Source organism: Ovis aries, chromosome 3 (assembly GCF_016772045.2).
Source record: "Ovis aries strain OAR_USU_Benz2616 breed Rambouillet chromosome 3, ARS-UI_Ramb_v3.0, whole genome shotgun sequence".
NCBI lineage: Eukaryota > Metazoa > Chordata > Mammalia > Artiodactyla > Bovidae > Ovis > Ovis aries.
Window position 1 is genome coordinate 81,283,262 of NC_056056.1, and position 21,923 is coordinate 81,305,184.

The window sequence follows — 21,923 nt, forward strand, 5'->3', positions numbered from 1 at the left end:
TTCTTTAAAATACTTCTCATTCTTTTCTAGAAGTCTCATTACTCATTCATTTTTTTAAAAGCTGACCAACAGACTTCCCTGGAGGTCCAGAGGTTAAGACTCTGTACTTCTAATGCAGGGAGCACAGGTTTGATCCCTGGCTGGGGAACTAAGGTTGGTCATGGCTTTTCTTCCAAGGAGAAAATCTTTTAAAGCTATGACCAACCTAGACAGCATATTAGAAAGTAGAGACATTACTTTGCCCACAAAGGTTTGTCTAGTCAAAGCTATGTTTTTTCCAGTAGTCATGTATGGATGTGAGAGGTGGACTATAAAGAAAGCTGAGTGCTGAAGAGTTGATGCTTTTGAACTGTGGTGTTGGAGAAGACTCTTGGGAGTTCCTTGGACTGCAAGGAGATCCAAGCAGTCAATCCTAAAAGAAATCAGTCTTGAATATTCACTGGAAGGACTGATGCTGAAGCTGAAACGCCAGTACTTTGGCCACCTGATGCGAAGAGCTGACTCATTAGAAAAGACCCTGATGCTGGGAAACATTGAAGGCAGGAGGAAAAAGGGACGACAGAGGATGAGATGGTTGGATGGCATCACCAACTCGATGGACATGAGTTTGAGCAAACGCCAGGAGTTGCTGATGGACATGGAAGCCTGGTGTGCTGCAGTCCATGGGGTTGCAAAGGGTTGGACACGACTGAGCTACTGAACTGAGGAACTAAGACCCCACATGCTGCACGGTGCAGCCAAAACAACACCAACAACAACTAAATACAAGTTGACAAATACACCAAAAAATAAAAATAATATTTTAATAAATTCGCTCACTGATGTATCTTTGTCATCCTCTACATTTTGGGCGGCATCTTCTCTTTGAGGGCCTCATCATATGGCAATGATTTCATGATGTTATTTTCTTTTTAAAAAATATTTATTTGTATTTATTCATTTGGCTGCACCAGTACTTAGTTGAGCCATGTGGAATCTTTTAGTTGCAGCATGCGGATTCTAGTTCCCTAACCAGGGATCAAACCCAGGCCCCCTACATTGGGAGCTCAGAGTCACAGCCACTGGTCCACCAGGGAAGTCCCCATAACATCATTTTCTATAGAGAGTATTGAAGAGTCTTTCCACTAACATCATTGACCAAACTAGATACTTTGTTACTGAGAATTTAGAAATCTTTATTTTAGTTTCTTGACCAACCTCATGTGAATTTTTAGAACTATTGTCTGTTGGGTAAATCCTTGACAAGTTTCCCATATAAGCTGTAAAATGAAAAGAACTTTCCACAGGCTAGCTTCTGGCTCCGTATGCTTCAAATCTTGTTTCTCTAGTGCTTCCCACAGCCTCCCATCCTGCAAGCCACAGGACACATTCTCACTGCCTCACACCAGGTGAGTCAACACCATGGGAAGTAGGTGAATTCCTGGAAACCATTCCTCTCCCAGTAACTCTAAGGAGACATCGAAGTAACGGGAGCCTCATCATGAAACACTATATATGTATACTGTATCCCATACAAACGTTTGCCCATTCACCCACACTAAATGCATCGCCAACACAAGTTTCCCTTGTGTTGGATCCCAGAAACGCCCACAATTGCTCCAATACCACCTGACAAGAGGGAAAATGTGACAGAGGGCAAGTCAGGGGGAAGAGAAACAGCAGCCTTCAATGACTGTGGTCAAAGTAACGTACTTTTGCAAGTTTTTACAAAAACACGAGACCTTGTGAAAGCATCACCAGGAACCACAAGTGAGGGGCCCAGGAAGACTCTGCAAAGTGGGGGTGGTGGGGGCAGACCTTGGAGATGAAAGAGGTGAGAATAAGGGTAATTACTGAGGCGGGGGCCTCAGGCTGCGGCTGCTGGCACAATTATCTTAACAAGTTAAATTAGCCCCAGATAAACCTGTACCAAATAAACCTGGGCTGCTTGTGCCTGGAGCCTCCAGGAAGAAGGAGGACTTCAAAGTCCCAAGGCCGGGTCATCAGAGGTGGCTGTGTCCCCCAGGCCCTGCTCATGGGCTGCAGGCCAAAACACCGCCTGACTCTCACCCTCACATGCCCAGTGCCCAGCTCCCACAGGGGCACCCACACAGGCTCCTGAACCCAGGTACATACGCCATTGCCGCCCCCTCCCCAAAACCTCACCTGGCAACACACACTGCTGAGAGCCATTCCCAAATCCAGGACTAGGGTCCCCTCAGGCACATCTCTGGGGGTGGGATGGGGCAGGTGAGGGAAGGGAGAAGGTCCTTTCTTCTCATTCCCCACTCACAGGGTGGGAGTCAGTAGTGAGCACTAGCTGCTTTTTTTTTTTTTAACTTCATTGAGGAACAACTGAACATAAGTGTATTTATTTAAAGTGCACAATGTGATGATTTAATATACATGTGGCACGATTATTAAGGTCAAGATAATGAACACATCCACCGCCTCACATTTAACATAGTTAACTCTTTTGTGTGTACATGGTAAGAATGTTTAAGATCTACTCTCTGAAAATGTTCATGTCTTTAATACCATATTAACTATAGCCACCAGGCTGTATGTTAGATCCTTAGAACTTACTCTTCTTACAACTGAAGGTTTGCTCTCTTTGACCTACATCACCCCATTTTCCCCTCTCCCCAACAGAATGGCAGCCACCATTCTCCTCTTACTTCTATAAAATCTGCCTTTCTTCTTTAACACTCATTTCAGCACCAGGGTCCAAGGCTCTATAGACTTGGAATGCTCTCCTGCCCTCCCTCTCTTCAGTCCTTACATCTCTTCCATCCAAGGGGCGGGGACCAGATGGTGGACATGATGCTGACTCTGTCGTAACTCAGAGCAGAGTTATGTACTGAGCCCCACATCAAGCCAACCACACGTGATTCAGGCTGGAGAGGAGGGTGATGTCACACACTGGCCCCAGCCTCCACCCCAGGACAAGTGGGAAATGATGGGGGTGACAGGTATGGAGCCTCCTGGGGCTGAAGCGTTGACCAAAGTCCTGGTTTGCTTTCCTCAGGCTCTGGGGCCCACAGATCTGCCCCATAGCCCTGGTTTCCAGGCTCCAGGGCACCACAAAGCCCCAGGGTCTGCCAAGGAGTTTGGCTGATCAGCAAAGGGTCTTCAAAGAATACCAAATTGGGTCAAGATTCCTAGGTTCAAATTCCAGGTCTCAGGAGTTTGGGGAGAGTGAGGGGGGAGATAATGGCCACAAAGATCCTTGGATGGTTGGGTGAGGGGGTTCCTCATGCTGAGTAACAGGAGCCATGAGCAGGCAGATCGGTCAGAATTAGCTGGGAGTGGGCCAGGTCTTTGAGGCTCTTCCGCTCAGGAAAACCCTGTTCTCCAGCCTCAGCCAAAGGGGGAAGGAAAACAGGAAACACATGTTCTGTAGGGGAGGCTGAGCACCCAGCCCCGAGACGCCCACAGGCAGGACTGCCCCCTGGAAGAGAGTTTCCCAGCCCCACCTGAGGACCCAGTCCTGACCAGCCTTGAGGGAGAAACACACCCTTCAAGCGTATACAAAGAGCCCAGAGCCACCAGGCCAACATCTGTGTTCTCACTCACAAACTCCTGTGCAGCCTTGGCCCAGGAACTCAGCCTCTCCGGTCCTTTCCTTTTTCCCCTTATCCAATGGAAGTGATTGTCCTGCCTGCCTTTCTGCCTTGCCTGCCTAGCTGGCTTTTGCAATGACAAAGCACCACACCCACAACATGGGAATACTGTTGGGAATCCCAGAGAGCTTCTTCCTTACCTATCCTTCAAGCCTCAGCCTCCAGGAAGCCTTCCCTGATTGCCAAAAAAGGGACGGCCTGACCTGCTCACCTGATGGATCCCCTCCGGCCTTCACCGTTTTCCCCTCTTTGATGGCCCTGACACTTATTCTGCAGCAGACAAAAGTACTGATATCTGGTCATCCTATGCTTAAAATCATGAGCAACTTGAAGCCCAGCCAGCCCTGTTATCCTTCATGTCCTCCCCAGGAGCCGGCAGGCATGTAAGAAGCTCTGATTGGAGACACCAGGCCTAGGTCAGATGATAAGCCATCCCCACCCTCCATCCCATCCATACCTCTCCCCCTTGATCCGGTCCTGACCACCAGGGACTTGGGGTTTTACCAGCACAGAAACCAGTGCACCCAGGGAGAAAGCCCAGAAAACCCTGGGTGATCACGGTGAGACCTCGCCCATCTTCCTTTGGCCAGGACAGGAGGAGCCTCAGAAAACATCTGCCCAGACCCTCCTCAGACCCACGCTGCAGGCCTGGTCATGGCACTCCGTGTCTCTAAAGGCCAGAGCGTGGTGTCGTCGGAGGGACTTTGAGAGGAGGAGCCTGCCTGAGTGAGAGGCCACGGTGTGAGCATGGAGTGTCTCTTCCTGGGTCGTCCCCTAGCCAGTGTCCATGTGTGTTCCCTCTGCTCCTTTTCAGGAGGCCCCTCAGAAACTGGCCTGGCCACAGTGACCGGCAGATGGCTTGGGGAAGAGTGGGGGCCCAGGAGGTCAGGTAGCTGAGTGAGCCCCGCCCCTGCTGCCTCCACCCCCAAGACAGAGAGAGCCGGCAGAGATGCTGCTGCAAACCGAGCTCTCCCTCACACCATTCAGTCATCATCTCCCAGCCTCTCTTGCATCCCGGGGGCCCCCATGACTGGTTCTCACAGCAAGAACATGAGCTATCGCATCCAGGGCAAGGTGGTTAAAAGAGCTGCCTTCTCTACTTCTTCCCTTTCTGCCTGCTCAATGCAGAGAACCCCACAGTCATAAAGGAGCGGGGAGCCGTTGATGCCAAGAGCATGGATCCTTGAATCACCTCATAGAAGGCCTCCTGCTTGGCCAGGAACACCTCTGTTCAATGGTTATGAGGGAGAATTAAAGTCTATCATGCTCAGCGGTTGACATTCAGGGATTCCCTTGTGGCTCAGGTGGTAAAGAATCTGCCCACAATGCGGGAGACCCGGGTTTGATCCCTGGATTGGGAAGATCCCTGGAAAAAGGAGTGGCTACACACTCCAATATTCTGGCCTGGAGAATTCCATGGACTCTACAGTCTATGGGGTTGCAAAGAGTCAGACATGACTGAGCGACTTTCACTTTTCACCAACAAACATTATCCTAATTCAGTTGCCTTAGAGGAGCAAAATTGCAAGGAAAAAATGAGCTTGACATCCCAGATCTGTCTACCTCGACCCCATTTAGGAGTAGGAACGTGATTTGATCTCATCCCGTTAGTCCTGTCCATCAGTTTGGTTCCAGTGGAAGGAGACGCTTTGAGCTCAAACAACTGAGGGCAGAACTTCCCAGTACTCTTCATCTCCTGGCTCCCTGTCATCAGTCCGGCCTCTCTCCACCCCTGCCAGTCCCAGGCCCTCCAATCTGGCATCCTGCCTGGACCCTCCCTGGATTCCGGCCTCTGGTGTTGTGTCCTGGCTCCTACAAGGTCCACGCACTCCCCTTGGAGTCTCTCCAAGATCACAGTTTCTACACTTACTTGGTGCCCCTTCCTTCCTCGGAGGCTGCTGGGAAAGTCCGGAGGCCAGGTCAGGCCCAGAGGATACAGCAGGCTCCTGGTATAGTGAATGCCTCTTCCCTAAGGGCTTTCTGTTCCTCGTCCTAACCAGTCTTCACAGCAAGCCTGTGAGGTAGCTAGACACCAAGCCCACCATCCTGATTCTGCACTAGAGTGTTATTATTCCCATTTTATCTATGAGGAAACCGAGGCATGACATGGTGAGTCACTCATTCAAGAGCACATGTAAACAGTAGAACCAAGATTAGAATCCAGGTCATCTCGACTCTGGAAGCCACATTCTGACTTCACTAAAGGCCAAACCCAGCCCCTTGGGTTGGTGGTGTGAGGTGGCCCTGGGACATCCTGCAGAATCTTCCTGGAGAAGGTGGCATTTGGGGACAAGTTACATAAGCTCACTGAGCCTGGTTTTCCTTCCAAGGTTCTGCCAGTTGTTCAGGGGTGTGTGTGTGTGTGTGTGTGTGTGTGTGTGTGTGTGTGTATGTGTATGTGTGTATGTATGTATGTGAAACCTACATAGGCTTGGACACGGAGTTACAACAAGGAAGTGCTTTAGAGTAGTGCTGGCCGATAGAAATAGACTTGTGTGACACAAGTCACAGGTGCAAGCCACAGATATCATTTCAAAACCTCTAGTTGCTACTTTAGAAAATGAAAAAGAAACAAGAAATTAACTTTAATAAATTACTTTATCTGCTATAGAAGTAGTGTTGTCTCTTCAATGTGTAATTGATGTGGAAAATAATGAATGAGCGCTCTTCTGTGCTAAGCCTTCCAAGTCCAGTGTGTATCTCCATGATTAACACCCCTCCGCTCAGTCTAGCTGCACCTCAAGCAGTCTAGAGCTGCAGGTGGTTGGTGGCCGCCATCTTGGACAGAACAGCTCTGAAGAAGGGCTGGGCTTGGGAGGTCAAGCTGACCCTGGGAATGAGGCTCTAGAATATGATGGGCCTCCCAGACCCTGGAGGGCACACATGCTTAGGCCTGGCTTAGCAGAGAGCAGCAAGAAGCACACAAGGGAGTAACTCCTGCATAAACACAAACCGCTGTGTGTTAGGATTCAGGGAGAGCAGCGGATGGTTTTCATTTGCTGCAAAGTCGGCATGTGTTTGTACTTTCCTATTTACAGTAGGCCCTCTACGGAGGCTTGTAAACAACTCCAGGAGCCCAGCGCTCCATGCAGCAGGTCTGTGTTCTCTGATGACCCCCGGCCCCCAGGTTACAAGCAAGCGCAGATTAAACCCCGAGTGTTTTCATGATCGAGGAGCCTGGCCTATGAAATGCGACGAGGCAGAAATCTGAGCAAAAAGCCAGGTCAGGAAATCATTGCCAGCTGTGGTATGTGTGATCCTGGGAGGGGACCCCAAAAGGAAGCTCTGAGTCCTGCCCTGTGTCGTCTGGGGTCCGTGTCTAGCCTTGGAGGTATAGCCCAAGAGAGAAATTTTTCAAAACTTGAGTCCACAGAAGGAGTGTGAAGTTATCTGCCAGAATCAGAGGCAACCAGGCCTGTGTGCTCATAAGGTTCCCTCCCTGACAAGCGCCCATGCCCAGAAGGGCCTCACACTTGGTTTAATGCTCTGCTGTCGCCATCTTGAAATTTTTATTAGTTTTGGAACCACGGTATTTTCCTTTTGCACTGGGCCCACAAATGTGGAGCTGGTCCTGAATGGAGGCCACTGCAGGAAACAAGAAGCCCCTTCTGCCCGAGGTCCCCTGCTGGGGAGGGGCTCAGCATTCTCGTGACCTTTCCAGGAACCAGTCCCCTGGTCCAGCCCCTTCAACTGTGCATGGAGAGACCATCTGGAGGAAGGGCAGAGCCGGCCTGACAAGGGCTGCCTGAGACCGCCCTGGAGAACAGCACCAGGATGTTGTGTATTTTCCAAAGTTCGATTCACAATGGTCTCTTTTCATTTAAAGAAAATACCGCAACCATTTCCTAGCAAAGGTTAAGTCTTTACACTTAAAAAAAAAAAAATGTTTTTTAACCTGCCAAGGAATGTGGCTTTTTTTAAGCTTGTTTCCTGCCCTTCCTGAAGTTAAGGTTCCCTCCCCCTGCTCACAGGGAGAGCCCTGGGGTCCTATGAGAGTGGTGAGCGACTGGACAGTGACTGCCCCCTAAAGCAGGTCAGGGATGTGGCAGAGGTGTGGGGAGCCGGTGCTGGCTGGCCATCCCCTGACCTACCAGAGCCAGTCAATCAGGACAGGAGCCCTGAGGCCTACAGTCCAGCAAAGCCTCTTGTTGTAGAATCTGTACAATCAGTATTAAAGTCTCCTTTCTCACTGTGGATATCAATTAGCTTCTCTCTCTCTCTCTCATTAATTTGACCAGAAGTTTTGTTAATTTTACTGGCCTTTTCAGAAGATCAACTTTGTGCATTCTTCCTACTTTTTGCTTGTTTTAAATTTCATTAATTTTTGCTCACACCTTCAGTATTTCTGTCATCCCACTTCCCTTGGACTCAATTTGTCTTGGGCTTAGTTTTCCTAACTTCTTGAGCTAGATAGTTAAACAGTTGATTTTCCACCTTTCTTTTCTAATGTAAGCGTTTGAAACTATGACTCTCCTTCTAAGCCTGGCTTTAATTGCATCCTGCATTTTGCAATGTAGTCTGTTTATTGCCATTCAGTTCAAAATCCTTTCTAATTTTTAATTGTGATTTCTTCTTTCTGGACCATCAGTTACATGGAAAAAAATATTGTTTAATTTGCAAACATTTGAGGATCTTCTAATTGTTTTTTCTGTTGCTAGTTTTAAGCTTAATTACAATGTAGTCAGTGAATATATTCATTTCAGTTCTTGGAAACTTGTTGAGATATGTGTTATGGCCTCACATAGGGTCAATATCACATAGGACATTTTTGTAAATATCCCATCTGCACTTGTAAAAACTGTATATTTGAAGTTGTTGGAACCTGTGTTCTATGTACATCAATTAATTCAAGTTTGTTAATGATACTGTCCAAATCTCCTGTGTCCATACTGGGCTTGATTCATACACTTCTCACTAAAGGAGTCTTTCACATACATGATCGTGGATTTTCTATTTCTCCTTTTAGTTCCGTCATTTTTGCTTTCTTCACTTTGAGGTAATATTATTAGATTCATACTCTTTACAATTGTTTTAGCTTCCTGGTTAATTGAACCTTGTATTATTATAAGTATCACTAACTCTAGCATTTTTTTTTTAAATTTCCTTAAAATCTGTTTCCTTTGATGGGGCATCCCTGGAGGCTCAGTGGTAAAGAATCTGCCTGCCAATGCAGGAGACGTGAGTTCAATCCCTGGGTCAGGATCCCCTAGAGAAGGAAATGGCAGCCCACTCCAGTATTCTTGCCTGGGAAACAACACCACCCCAACTTTCTTTGTATAGTTTGTCATTTTTCTTCCAATCTTTCTGTATACTTAAATTTGAAACCTTCCCCTTATAAGCCACTCCAGTACTCTTGCCTGGAGAGTCCCATGGACAGAGGAGCCTGGTAGGCTACAGTCCATGGGGTCGCAAAGAGTCGGACATGACTGAGCGACTTCACTTTCCTTTCCTTTTCCTTATAAGCAGGATACAGTTGTGCTTTGCTTTGTTATTTGCTCTGACAATTACACATTTTAAATGGAATACTGTCGTATTGGGTTTTAATCCACCACCTTGTTTGCTTTAGACTCATTTTATTTGCTGTATACTCATCCTGCCTGTCCTATGGTCCTTTCTTTTGGATTGATTCAATGTATTTATAGTGCCATTTTGACTCACTCTTTTGAGAATAATACACTTTGCAGTGTTGGCCTTTTTTTTTTTTTTCATGGGCTGTGGTTGCAACATCTATCTTTGACTAATCAAATTCTGATACCAATAAGTACTCCTACCACTTCCTGGACAATGCAGTGACCTCAGAGTGCTTTAACTCTACCATCATCCTCCAGCAGCTGCTATTCTTGTATGTTATTTCACACATTTTAATTCCCCACACATTTAAAACCCCACAAGTTAGGATCACTGTTGTTGTAAATATAGTCAGTATTCATTTACATTCACACACATATCTACATTTTTCTATTGTTCTTCCGTCCTGCATCTCTCAGATTACATTTGAGTTTATTTTCCGTCTGCCTGAAGAACACCCTTTAGCATTTCCTTTGGAGCAGGTCAGTTGGTGATGAGATTTAGCAAGTGTTGCGTTCTACAAATATATACATGTATATAATACAATATTTGTTTATTTGGCTGTGCTGGGTCCCAGCTGTGGCACTCGGGCTTAGTACATGGCCCATGGGCTTAGCTGCCCTGTGGCATGGGAGATTTTAGTTCCCCGACCAGGGATTGAACATGTGTCTCTAGCACTGGAAGGTGGATTTCTAGCCACTGGATCACCAGGGAAGTCCCTAAAAGTTTATTTTTTCCTTTTTATTTTGGAAGGATGTCTGTGCTTCCGTAGACTTCCGCTTGGCAGTTCCTCTCTTTCGGGGCTCTGAAGATGCTACCTTACTGTCTTTGGCTCCCATTGTTTCATTTGAGAAGCCAGTTACCAGTCTTCCGGGTCTTTTTCTCTCTGCCTGCCTTTAAGATTGTGTCTTTGTTGTTTGCCCTGCAGCACACGGTCAGTGTCTCTGGAAGGGGTGAGAAGAAATCTGGGAGATGGGTTGGGAGGCCTGCTTCTATGACCTTGGACCCTTCGTACAAGCCAAAGGAAGCCCTAAGAGGGTCACCATATACCTGCAGGCCCTAGGATGGTGGTCCCCAGAACTTGGGTCTTCCCTGAGGAGGGTCTTGAGTTTGCTCACTTAAAAGCAGGATAACTCCAAGGTTGTATAGAAGAAGATGGAGAAAAGGAGAGGGTAGGGGAAGGGCAGATGCCACCTGAGTCATTTAAAACCAACCACCATGATGAGATTAGGATCTTAACACCTAAACCCCAAAGCCAATGCATGAAGTCACAGCACTAGTAATTCAGCCAGAGGGCAGTCATTTTTGCCCCTCAAACAAAATCCCCTAACTACATGATCAGCCTTCCCAGATCCTCACTGGAAACCCTATACCCAGCCTTTATAACACACATTAGGAGACAAGCCCGTAGCATCTAATTTCACCACATGCTGGGCTTTGGGGTGAGTATGTTGCAGTAACACATGTGGGTATGTATACAGACAGATGATAGTGAATAGCCATGTGGTAATTAGTTTAGAAACTATTTTTATTGTAAAGGAGAGGAAAAGCCCTTGATATAATCAGAAATTGTGCCTTTCCCATCCTTTCAAAACCCAAGGCTGACAGTAGAGTGACACCAACCTCAGCAGCGGCAAGAAGAAGGCTCATGGTACAGCCGGATTCTTGAGCTCAGTGCACACTTGCCGAGAGTCCCATCCACCACTTTCGGTCTCCAGAAAAGCCTCTGCTATAGCAAACAGCAAAGAAATAGAGCTATGAAACCATGCCTCCTAGATGGTGCACGCTAGGTGCAACCCTGGGAAATTAGAGAAACCAACAGTCCCTAGGCTCCCGAAGAGGAAAGGGAACAGCTTGCCTGCAACCCATGGAACCGAAAATGATTTGCAACAAAAGGAGAGAAGAAAGATACTGCCTGAAACCTGGGCCAGAACATGGACTGAAACATTCCTTTCTCAGCCCCTCCTTGAGGAGGGATTGGAAACTAATGTCAGACACATACCTTACGTTGTCTGAGATTGCTGTGGGTATGACTACCTGTTTAGAAAACCATATACGGTCCATCCATACTATAGCTTAAGTTTTCTCAACAAACCTCTTTTGCTGCCATTATGAAATTGTAAGTAAAGTCCCCTTTTCCCCAGACATGGTTTAGGAGACACAGGTGGGCCCACCTAACCATCTCAGGTGAAGATCCTGGGTCTGGAATGGGAAGCCACGTCGGCAGCCACCACCTCTGGGCAGAGGGCCAGGCCCTGGCCTACACTCATCTGGGGTCGCCCAGCTGTGCCACACATATGTGGGCTACAGGTTCTGTTTCTCCTCTTAAACCAGGCTTTCCTTGTTTCTTGAAAAAGATAAACACACCCTGAAAACTCATCTGCCGATCATTAAAGGGGAAAAAAGCCCCACAGGATTCTGAACTCCATTTTGCAAATGGCCAGAAAGATGTCGGTTGAAATGAATAATTATTTCTGGTTTAGAGGGCAGGCCACGTTTGTCTGGCTTGTACAGGCAGTTCCGGTGCTTGCAGGATATGATAGCCAGGCCTCGAAGAGCTGGGCTCCTCTCCTCCCTGCTCCGTCTCTCAAGGAAGTTCAGGGTCCCCCACCTCAGAGCGCTACCTGCATCGGCCTCTGAACACAAGACAAATGCCTTCCAGTCCTATCCCCATGGCCCTTGCAGGGCAGCGAGGACTCTAAAAGGCCGCCAGCCGAGCCCAGACCTCCAGCAACTTCCTCTCCTCTTGGCCCCAAAGAGCAGGAGGGAAGCCCAGGGGAAGCAGAAATGAACTGTTGATTTTTCTGCAACGGCTTTGATTTTTTTGTTTTTCCAAGAAGAAAACATTCAGCCCTGATCCCAGGGGAGGCAGAGAGGACAGAAACTGAAGGCTATTTCTGATCCTCTGCTTTCCCCAAAGGAAGGGTGTGAACAGCATAGAAAGAGTCCAGCCCCAGCTTCCTGGAATGGAGCCCTTGGGCAGCCTCTGCAGTCTGCAGCTAGGCTTCAATCACTTTATCTCATTTGGGAGCCTCACAGTAACCCCCCTGGGAGAATAGGAAAGGGTTGTTATTCCCACTTGATGAGTGAGGAAACTGAGGCTCTGGGGAGGTAACTAACTTTCAAGAAAGAGATGAAGTTTGGATCCTGAAACAGGACCTCTGCTTACAACCCTCCAGCCTTGTCCACCACCTGCAACTCTCTGGACTTTGCCCCTTCTAGACTCCTGCGCCCAGACCCTGCAGGCCAGCATCCCAGAAAAGACCTCACTTAGAGGGAAAGGAATGACTAATTCCCTGTCCCCGCTCTGCCACCATCTGGCTGTGCAGCCCTGGATATGTTCCTGAGCCCTCCGGGCCCTAATCTCTGTCTTCATCTGCAAAAATGATATTAATAATCCTCTCCTTGTCCACCTCAATCACGTGATGGGAGGATCGAATAAGGCACCCTACGTGAAATGGCTTTGCAAATTCTAGCATATTATACCAACATCTGGGCTGATGAATATTACCTTCATGATAGGAGTGAGCAGAAAGGTTCCTGGCCTCAAATTATCTCCCTCTCCTCCCTGGATGGGCAGTCCAGCTTCTGGTGAGTCTTGTTCCTCTTTTATCCACCTAGGAAGGCACACACACCTCTAACCATTATCGATCGTGAGTTACTTGGAGTAAGCAAGTTTATCAGCCACTCGGGGAAAATCTACAACAGAGAGCGTCCAGAACCTGCCTTGATGAAATCCACAGGATGCGTCACACAGGAGATGGTCAACATGGTGTCTCCAGGCCTGGGGAGCTCTTTTTTTGGTTCTGTACTCTGAGAGTTTCAAGAAAGGGGTGAACTGAGAACAAGAAAGAGCTCTTCTCCTCCCAACAACCAGCCCCCACCCCCAACTCACATATTCCCCACAGGCCTTAGCCTGGGCAGGAAGTGTTCCTGGGATCAGGGCCTCCTCCCTGAGCACCCAACCCCCAATAGGACACTCTAGGGGTGCAGGGCAGTTTTTTTTTCTGGGGGCCCAGTTGGGAGCAAGGAGACCCAGCCCGTCCCCCAGGTGCTCCCATTCCTGGCCTCCATCTGCCTGGGGACGCAAGCCAGGCACGGTCATTCTTGCGCCCATTCTGGACTGCACCCTTTTCTCCTGCAACTGTTGGGGGTGGCCCAGGCCCACTAGAGACAAGAGCAGCGGAAGGTGGGGTTGGTCTCCCACTTGAGTCCCTCTCCCCTCATTTTTCTGTGCCCCTGTCCCTCCTCCAGGAACCTGTCCTCACTTCCCCAAGTCCCCAGTGCCTTCCTGCAGCCCTGGAGGCTCTAGTGGTCACAGGGGACTCATTACACTGAGCTCTTTTCTGCTTAATGTGGGTGGGACCTTTCCCAAATCAATGCTCGGCCCAAAGGTGTAGGCTTCTACCAGTGGGAGATCAGGCACCGTGAAAGCAGGGTTAGGGTGACGTGGTGGAAGGAGGCCTTCCCACTCCCCTCACATCCGTTGAGTGTGACCGCCTGCACCTGCTGTAACATCATCCCAGCCCGGTGGCCCCAGCACCTGAGAACTGAACATTCTGCAGCCTATAAATTAACAACACAGGGCTGAGTGAGAATGTGCCAGAAGGGTTGGGGGAGGGGTGTCCCAGCTCCTTTAGACTAGGATGGATGCATGCCACACCTTGTCAGATGACCCCTCGCTAATTCACAGCTCATTCACCCAGAATCATCCACCAGGACCCCGCCAAGCCCCACCCACCCGAAAGAGGAAGAAATAAAAGAAGGCAAGGGTAAGGAAACTGTTTTATAGCTGTTTAATAACTGTTTTGCTAGGTTCTGTTTATTCTGTTCAAAGTAGGTTATAAAGATATTCTGTAATTAAGGAAAGAAAAAACAGAACAACAGGAAAGTCCTTTTAGAAACAGGCTTGAGGTAAAGAACAGGTTGATCCTAACAGCTTGGGGGGGCGGGTAGGGTGGGGGGTACATCTCCCGCAGTGAGAGGCATCTGTGAATGTGTGTGCTCACCAGAGGCAGAGAATGGCAAGGCCGAGGGGATACAGGGCCCTGGGCCCGAGGGCAGCTCTCTGTCCTGCACCTTCAGCGCTGTAGCATGAAGACAAAGAGTTACTCACACCAAGGTCAACCAACGGCACACAGCTTTTTTCTCCAGGGATCTGGTCTTCACAAATTCTTCGCCCCACAGCTCGTCCAGCCCTGCAAAATGGAGCCCAGCTCTGTGACCCAAGCTGTTCTCTCAGCCTCTGCAGGAAAACTCTGTCTTTCAGCTCCCATTGCTCTCCCCAAGACACCAAGGCGAGGGGAAGGGACTGTGGGATCGCTGCTGATAGGAACTCATGTTGATGGAAAAGCAACCTAGTCCTGTGGTAGAGTCTATTCTTACCCTCAACCCCTCTCTCTCCCTTCCTAAAAGAGGATGATACCCCCATGCTCGTGGCAGCAACGTCCATGGAAGGACCATCCTTCCCCATGCCACTGATATGGCCACCGTGTGACTCACCTTGACCAGCGGCACATGAGGGAAGATGACCTGTGCCATGCCCAGGCAGAAGCGTTAAGAGCCAAAGCTGGATTAAAAAAGGAAAGAAGATATGTGGGGCAGAGACCAGCCAACCGCAGCCACTAACAAGTAATATGACTACAAAGCAAACTGCTGTGTTTTAAGACATGGAGATGTGAGGCTGTTTGTTACTGAGGCCTTACATAGCTGATTGATACAAGCCTTGTCCTCCTTTAAATCCTCCAAAGTAATACCTCTGGCCCCCTTGGCTGAAGTCCATGGCCAGAAAATCCTACTCTGCTTTCTTTGTCTTGGGTAGAGTCCTCACCTCACCCATGATTCCCCTAAGGTCTAATATGACTCTCATCCAATGCCCAGCACAGGTGGGCACTTTACTCTTGTTGCCACAACCCCTCTTGTAATCCTCCCAATCACACTCTCAGCTAATTTCCAACCTCCTTTGGGCTCACAAGGACATTCCAGAGCCCATCCACCCAGCACAGATGCCAGGGCAGCTGGAGAAAGTTGCCCTCAAGTTCTCCCTCTGCCTAACCACACTAGGCCTCCACATTTAATCTGATGTGGCCACCCACAGCTTGGTGCAGGGGGCAGACCTCCTCTAGCCCCTCAGGAGGCAGGGTAATACCCCTCTACCCTGAGCATCCCCTCAGCCAGACCAAAGGTGGGCCAGAGCAGAAGAAATCAGAGCACACCTCTCACCCTCTGCCTCACTCTTGCAAAACTTCCTCCATAATCCCTGGGCTTGGAAGGAGTGGCTTTCTACTTCCTCTTTGTCCTCACCTGAGCCTTCCCCACCTGGGGAGAGATAAACTCTGTTATCTGATCCATCAAGCCCAACCTGAATATGCTAAAGGAGGATCTGTTAGCCATCCCTCTATTTCCACAAAGCCTGGATTTCCACACCATTGTCTCAATAATGAGGTCAAGAAAGCCAGCTTGGGCCCCAAAGATGACCTACGCTATGGCAGAGTTTGATGGCTCATATTCTAAGGTGAAAGCTGCAGGAAAATATGACTGAAAGAGTAATATTTAAAAGAAATCCATTTTTGTACTATGCGTTTTTACCAAAAAAAAAAAAAGAAAGAAATCAGTTCAAGCTCAGTATATTTTGTCAATTACTTTTCCCCTTACATCACCTAGACCCATTTGCAGAGGAGATAAGAAGTAAGGGCCATATATCTAAATTGCGTTTCTCTTAAATGTTGCTCCTGTCTTCTCCTTCTTTGAGATTCTTCAAGCTATTACTGTCCACATTCTTCTGGGAAGGGCATAGACACTTCAACACCACCTGTCCTGCAGGGTTAGTGCTTAAGAGTGGCCCTCGACATCTCATGTGACTCTCTGGTCCCAACAAAATCCCCAAGAGTTTTCTTGCCACAGACACACAAAACTCAAGAGACCTGACATTTACACTAACATGCTTTGTGTCGTTCAGGCATTGGGTTGGCTGCATAGAACAGAAAACCCAAATTGACAGTGGCTTAAACAAAATAGGACTCATTTTTCTCTCAGATAATGAGAAGATCAAAGATTGGAAATTCAGGACAGTCTAGCATCCCCACTGTGGTGTCCAGATCCCAGGCTCTTTCTAGCTTTCTCCTCAGTGACTAGAGTATGACTTCTATATTCCTGATCACAAAGTGGTTGCTGGAGTCACCACCATTACCCCTACCCTCCAGGCAAGAGGGAGGGTCAAGAACTCTTTAAGAAGCCCCTTTCCCCTTTAACTATATGTTGCTTCTATCTCATTGTTCAACACTGCTTATGTGGCTACCTCTAGAGTCAAAAGAAGCTGGAAAATGTAGTATTTTAGCTGGGCTAATTGCCAACTCCCCAAAGAGTCCAGATGCTATATAATAAGGAAGAAAAGAAAAGGGTAGAGTTGGTCAGGAACTGGCAGCCTCTGTCACTCATTTCTAATGCTAATGTTCCATTGAGAGGTTCTGAGGCTGGTGTATCATTTGTGTCTCCTTTCTGCCCCCTCAGATGATAAACCTCTTTGCAAACAGAGACAAATGTTTTTCTTTTTTAGGACTGTCTCTTCCCCCACTCCAACTTTGCAGTCCTGTTGTCCAGCTCAATAAATGCAAATTAAAAAAAAAAAGATTCACTATTAACCCTACGTGCCTTGCGGCATTTCCCATTACTTACTTGAGTCACCGTTCTTTTGTCATTTTACATTTCTTAAGTGTATGGAGTAACTCCTGAACTCAGTTGTAGACTCCTAAGAGTCTGGAAGTGCCCAATCCATTGACCTTCATGCTAGGAGTGCTTTCAAGAACTGTGAAACTACAGGACCTAGGTTTTAGTGGTTATCTGTAACCACAGCAATTGTAATTTGATCTCTTTGTGATGCTTTAGAGTTTAGACAAGCTCCTTCAGCCTCATCACTGCATAGGTCTTCTAAGTGAGTCGGATTGTTATAATTATGCTTTCTTTACAGATGATGAAACGGAGGCCAAGTGAAGGTACATGACATGCCCAAGGGCACGCAGTGAGTATTTAGTCTAGAACTTGAGTGGAGGGCTTTTGACTTCAAGTCTGGAACTTTTCCATCAAACTTTAAGCCTTAATTCCCTCATTTTCAAAATGAAGAAATTAATTTTGGTGATTCCTCATGTACTGCTGTCCAACAGAAATAAAATATGAGCCATGTATGTAATTTTACACTTTCTAGTATCTTTTAAAAGTAAAAAGAAATGAGGGAATTAATTTTAACAATTAAATTTATATTTAATCCAAAATATTATAATTTCATTATGAAATCATGACAAAGATTATTAACTAGGTATTTTACACTCCTTTTTTTGGGTACCTTCACTTTTTTAGTCTTTGAAATTTAATGTGTTTATTACCCTATCAGCACATCTGAGTTCAGACTAACATTTTAGGTGCTCAAAAGTCACAACAGTTCAACTCTAATGTTTGAAGGGTACATTTAAATTTAAGCTCTGAAATTTCATATTTCATTACCAATATTTTAGAAATTATCTAAAACAATTATTTTCTATGCATTCTTGCAATAAAGAACTGTGTCTCCAGAAACCTTGTTGGGGGCTGGTGGGGAGAAGGGCCTGCTTAAATTCATTACAAAGCACTACTGCCATCTGGTGTCAGCCTACTGAATTGCAAGCAAATTCCTAAATGCTCAACTCAACTCCTTAGAATCCAGCAGACTACAAAGAGAAAGCAGTGGTCTTCAAAATACACGAGCTGCAGCATGGAAAAAGGAGTCTCTCCTCTGACTTTCGTTGCCACTGAATATTCTGTGGTTGCATTAAGTAGGCATGTTCTTTAGATCAACGATCCTCAAGTTCCAGTGTGCATGTGGCGTTTGGGATCTGTCCTGGAGATTCTGAGTCAGTGGGGTCCGGCAAAGTGCATTTTTAAGAGGCTTCCATGGTAAATCAGATCCAGTATGTGAATGAAATGTGACTTCCCTGGTGGCTCAGACGGCAAAGCGTCTGCCTACAATGTGGGAGACCGGGTTCGATCTCTGGGTCGGGAAGATCTCCTGGAGAAGGAAATGGCAACCCACTCCAGTACTCTTGCCTAGAAAATCCCGTGGACTGAAAAGCCTGGTAGGCTACAGTCCATGGGGTCGCAAAGAGTCGGACACGACTGAGTGACTTCAATGTCAATGTATGTCAGTGTCCTAAATGTGCTTTTCAAAGCATGGTCTACGTACTGAATCTGATTTACCATGGAAGCCTCTTAAAAATGCACTTTGCCGGACCCCACTGACTCAGAATCTCCAGGACAGATCCCAAACGCCACACGCACACTGGAACTTGAGGATCGTTGATCTAAAGAACATGCCTAACTTAATGCAACCACAGAAAATTCAGGGGCAACAAAAGTCAGAGGAGAGACTCGTTTTTCCATGCTGCTGCTGTTATATTTTGAAGACCACTGCTTTCTCTTTGTAGTCTGCTGGATTCTAAGGAGTTGAGTTGTTTTCTAAATAGAAAAACAACACCCCACTCACCCAACACACACATAAAGTTAATAAGAATCCATAATCTAATCACTTTAAAGACTTAAGGAAAGTTTATACGACACCCCCCTTTCATGCAACCCAGATATATATATATACATAGCTCAAGGCTGCACACGAGCTAGCCCCTGCTGTTCCTCTTACCCGTGCTCCCCTCACATTCTGTGATCCAGCTCAAGATCCTCTCCTCCTTCAGACTTTGCAAATGCTGTTCCCTCATCTGGAATAGCGGTTCCCATCCCCAACCCCCCCCCCCCTGCCCCCATCTCAATGACAACTCAGCCTTCTGATTCAGCCTGGGTGGACATCACCTACTGAGGATGGGCTAGATAACCCCCACTTTTCCTCCTAAAGTTTCCTGCACAGTTATTGTCTGCTATGTCTGACTTCCCCACAGGACTGTTAGTTGTTAGAGGATGAGGTTGTGTCTCTTTTCTCTGTTTCTCCACAACTAGGAAAACAATCTGCCACAAAGCAACATCTAAAACTATTTGCTGAGTAAATAAATGTTTTCTAAGGCAACAAGTAGTTAGTCTGATGTTTAAAACAGTAACTGAGGTGCTAATGGGGCTTCCCAGGTGGCGCCAGTGGTAAAGAACCCACCTGCCAATGCAGGAGGTGTAAGAGAAGATCCAGAGGTCAGGAAGATCCCCTGGAGGAGGGCACGGCAGCCCACTCCTTGCCTGCAGAATCCCAGGGACAGAGGAGCCTGGCAGGCTATAGTCTATGGGCTGCAAAGAGTCAGACACGACTAAAGCAACTTAGCACACACGCAGTGCGTCAGAAGAAACTAACAAGGTGGGCCTCCCTCAGTGAATGTATTTCACGAGCACCTTCTGAAGGCATCGTGGTGATCAGCAATCATGGTAGAACTCGGGGCCTACAACTAGCTGAGCAGGAGCCTGGGGCGGCGGGGGGGCGGGGGGCATGGACGCCCAGGAGTCAGTGAGGCAGGGAGGGGCATGGGGGGAAGGCAGGAATAGAGCAACCTGGGAATGTCCTCACCACCTCCCAGGAAGAGAGCCATTTCCCCAGAGGACAGGGGCCTGTCACATCTCGCCCAGCTAACCTGACAGAAGCCAGCTGCAGCACTGGCTGGGCCTGCCCCCGGGAAGGCGTGCTCGGGCTGGGAACCACATGCCGTTGTTCTGCCCCCAGGGACAGGGGCACCGAAGGAGGGTAATTGACTTGTCTCCCAAACTTATTTATTAATTCCTAGCTGCACCATTTGATGTGGTTTCCAAGAGGCACGCCGTTGCAATCTGCCCCTCCCTCTGCCTCCCCACCACCTCCCCCTGAGCCTTAACTACATATCGTCCCCCAGGGAGGCGGGTGGGGCTCAAAGCCAGCCCCACAGGGAAGACTGCATGCAGGAGGGGGCTGGAAAGGGTGCCCACCATGGAGAGGGGCTCACAGCCCCCACCCAGCTCAGGCTTCTGAGCCAGTTCAAGAAGCCAGTGGGACAGCACGCTCAGGAGGCCTGGGTGGGAGGAGGCAGGGTACACATGGGAACAAGTCTCACTTTTCTGCTTCAAATTCCCAGCTACAAAAAGAAGGAAATGGTGACTGCTGGTGACCCTTCACAAAGCTGTGTGACAAGATCGAATGTGACAAAAACAGGAAAGTGCTGTTGCAAGTGAAGGGCACCCAGAACCAGCAGAAACTCAGACATGGTGGTGTTCACGTGGGCAGAGGTGTGGTTCTCCAAACCCCGGGTCTACACCACTGAGGTGTCCTGCCTTATGCTTTCTCAATTTCCCATGTTTCCTACAATTAGCATATGAGTTCTATAATCGGGGAAACACCAGAATAAACAAGGGCTGGTGAGCTTGTGGACCAGAGAGGTCACATGTGCCTAAACTTGCCTCATGCAGGAGGCAGGCCCTTGTGGCTCAAGCCGAACAAGGAGGGTGGTTACAACGTGGAATGAGAAAGGGGGTCCTCCCCCCACCTCTGCTGAGCCAGGAAGGAGCTCCCACGTGGAGGGGGAGGGTGGAGACTTCAGGGTAAGGTTGCTTTCTTAGGTGAATGTAACCACAGACCCCAGACAGAGGGGATGGGAGTCAGGCCCCCACAATTCCCCACTATTGACCCACCATCAGCCTTTGTAGGATCATCACAGGCAACCTCTATGTAGCTAGTGTGCTGGGAGCTGGGTGGCTCTCAGTTCCCTGACACTCTCCAAGGAGAGATTCCACCCCCTTCCAAGATGGAGAAGGGACTAAGAGTCCAAGTCGAGGAAGCTGACTGCAGAGGTCAGGCACCCTTGACGCTCTTCACAGCCCTAGGACCCTGGCGTTGCGTGTGTGTGTGTGTTTTGTGTGAGTATGTGCAGCCCAAGCAGGGCTATGAGCTGAGGATTCAGGGTGGGTCTAGCATACCCTTGTCCCAGCGAGGCAGGAATGGCTTCTCCAGAGCACACATTCCCATCTGAGGCCCCATGCCATCTGCCCTGGCCCTTTTACCACAGCTTGTGACTCCTCCGCTCACTCCCGTCGACCCTCTGGAAAAGGAGAAATGTTCAGAGGTCTCAAATCGGGCAGCAAGCCAGGGGCCTGGCAGTCCTCAAACTGACAAGCCGTAGATGCTCACGCCAAGGTGCCTGCCCTTGGTAATTCCAGGAGAACAGGCCCAAATCCTGTCATTCACGCTTGCCCTACCCTGTTCACCTCTCAGCACTGGCTTCTGCTGAACAGTTCAGCGGGCAAAGAGCATCCTGCCCCATAGTCTCAGCCCCACCACTTCTGCATGAACAGGCTCAAACCCTGGAATCCACCCCCTTCCTTCACTCCCCCGCCAAAAACCCACTTGCACAAGGCAAGTGTGTGTGTGGAGCAAACCCCACTGAAGGTGGGTGATGGAGGGCTTAATGATCCCCTGTGGCTCTGTAAACGCCTCCCAGCTTTTACGTTTCCCCATCTCATCCCCTCAAACCTGACTGCCTTTATAGAAATGAATTCTTTTCACTTTGTTTCACAGATGATTTTTTCCCCCTCCATCCCAACTCTGCTCCCTGCTAATCTTTCCACTACAAAAACCCACCTTCCTGCTCAGTGAAACCCTGGGCTGGGTCCCCTCCCCCAGGCCCTGCTCCTCAGCACCATGGAAACATTAGCAGAAACTCTGAATCTGTCATCTTCCTCTCCCTTCGTCCCTCTCCTCTTCGCATACATCCATACCCTCCAGACTTCACAAGCTACTCCTGGAAAGGAAGAGGTCAACTTTCAAAACTA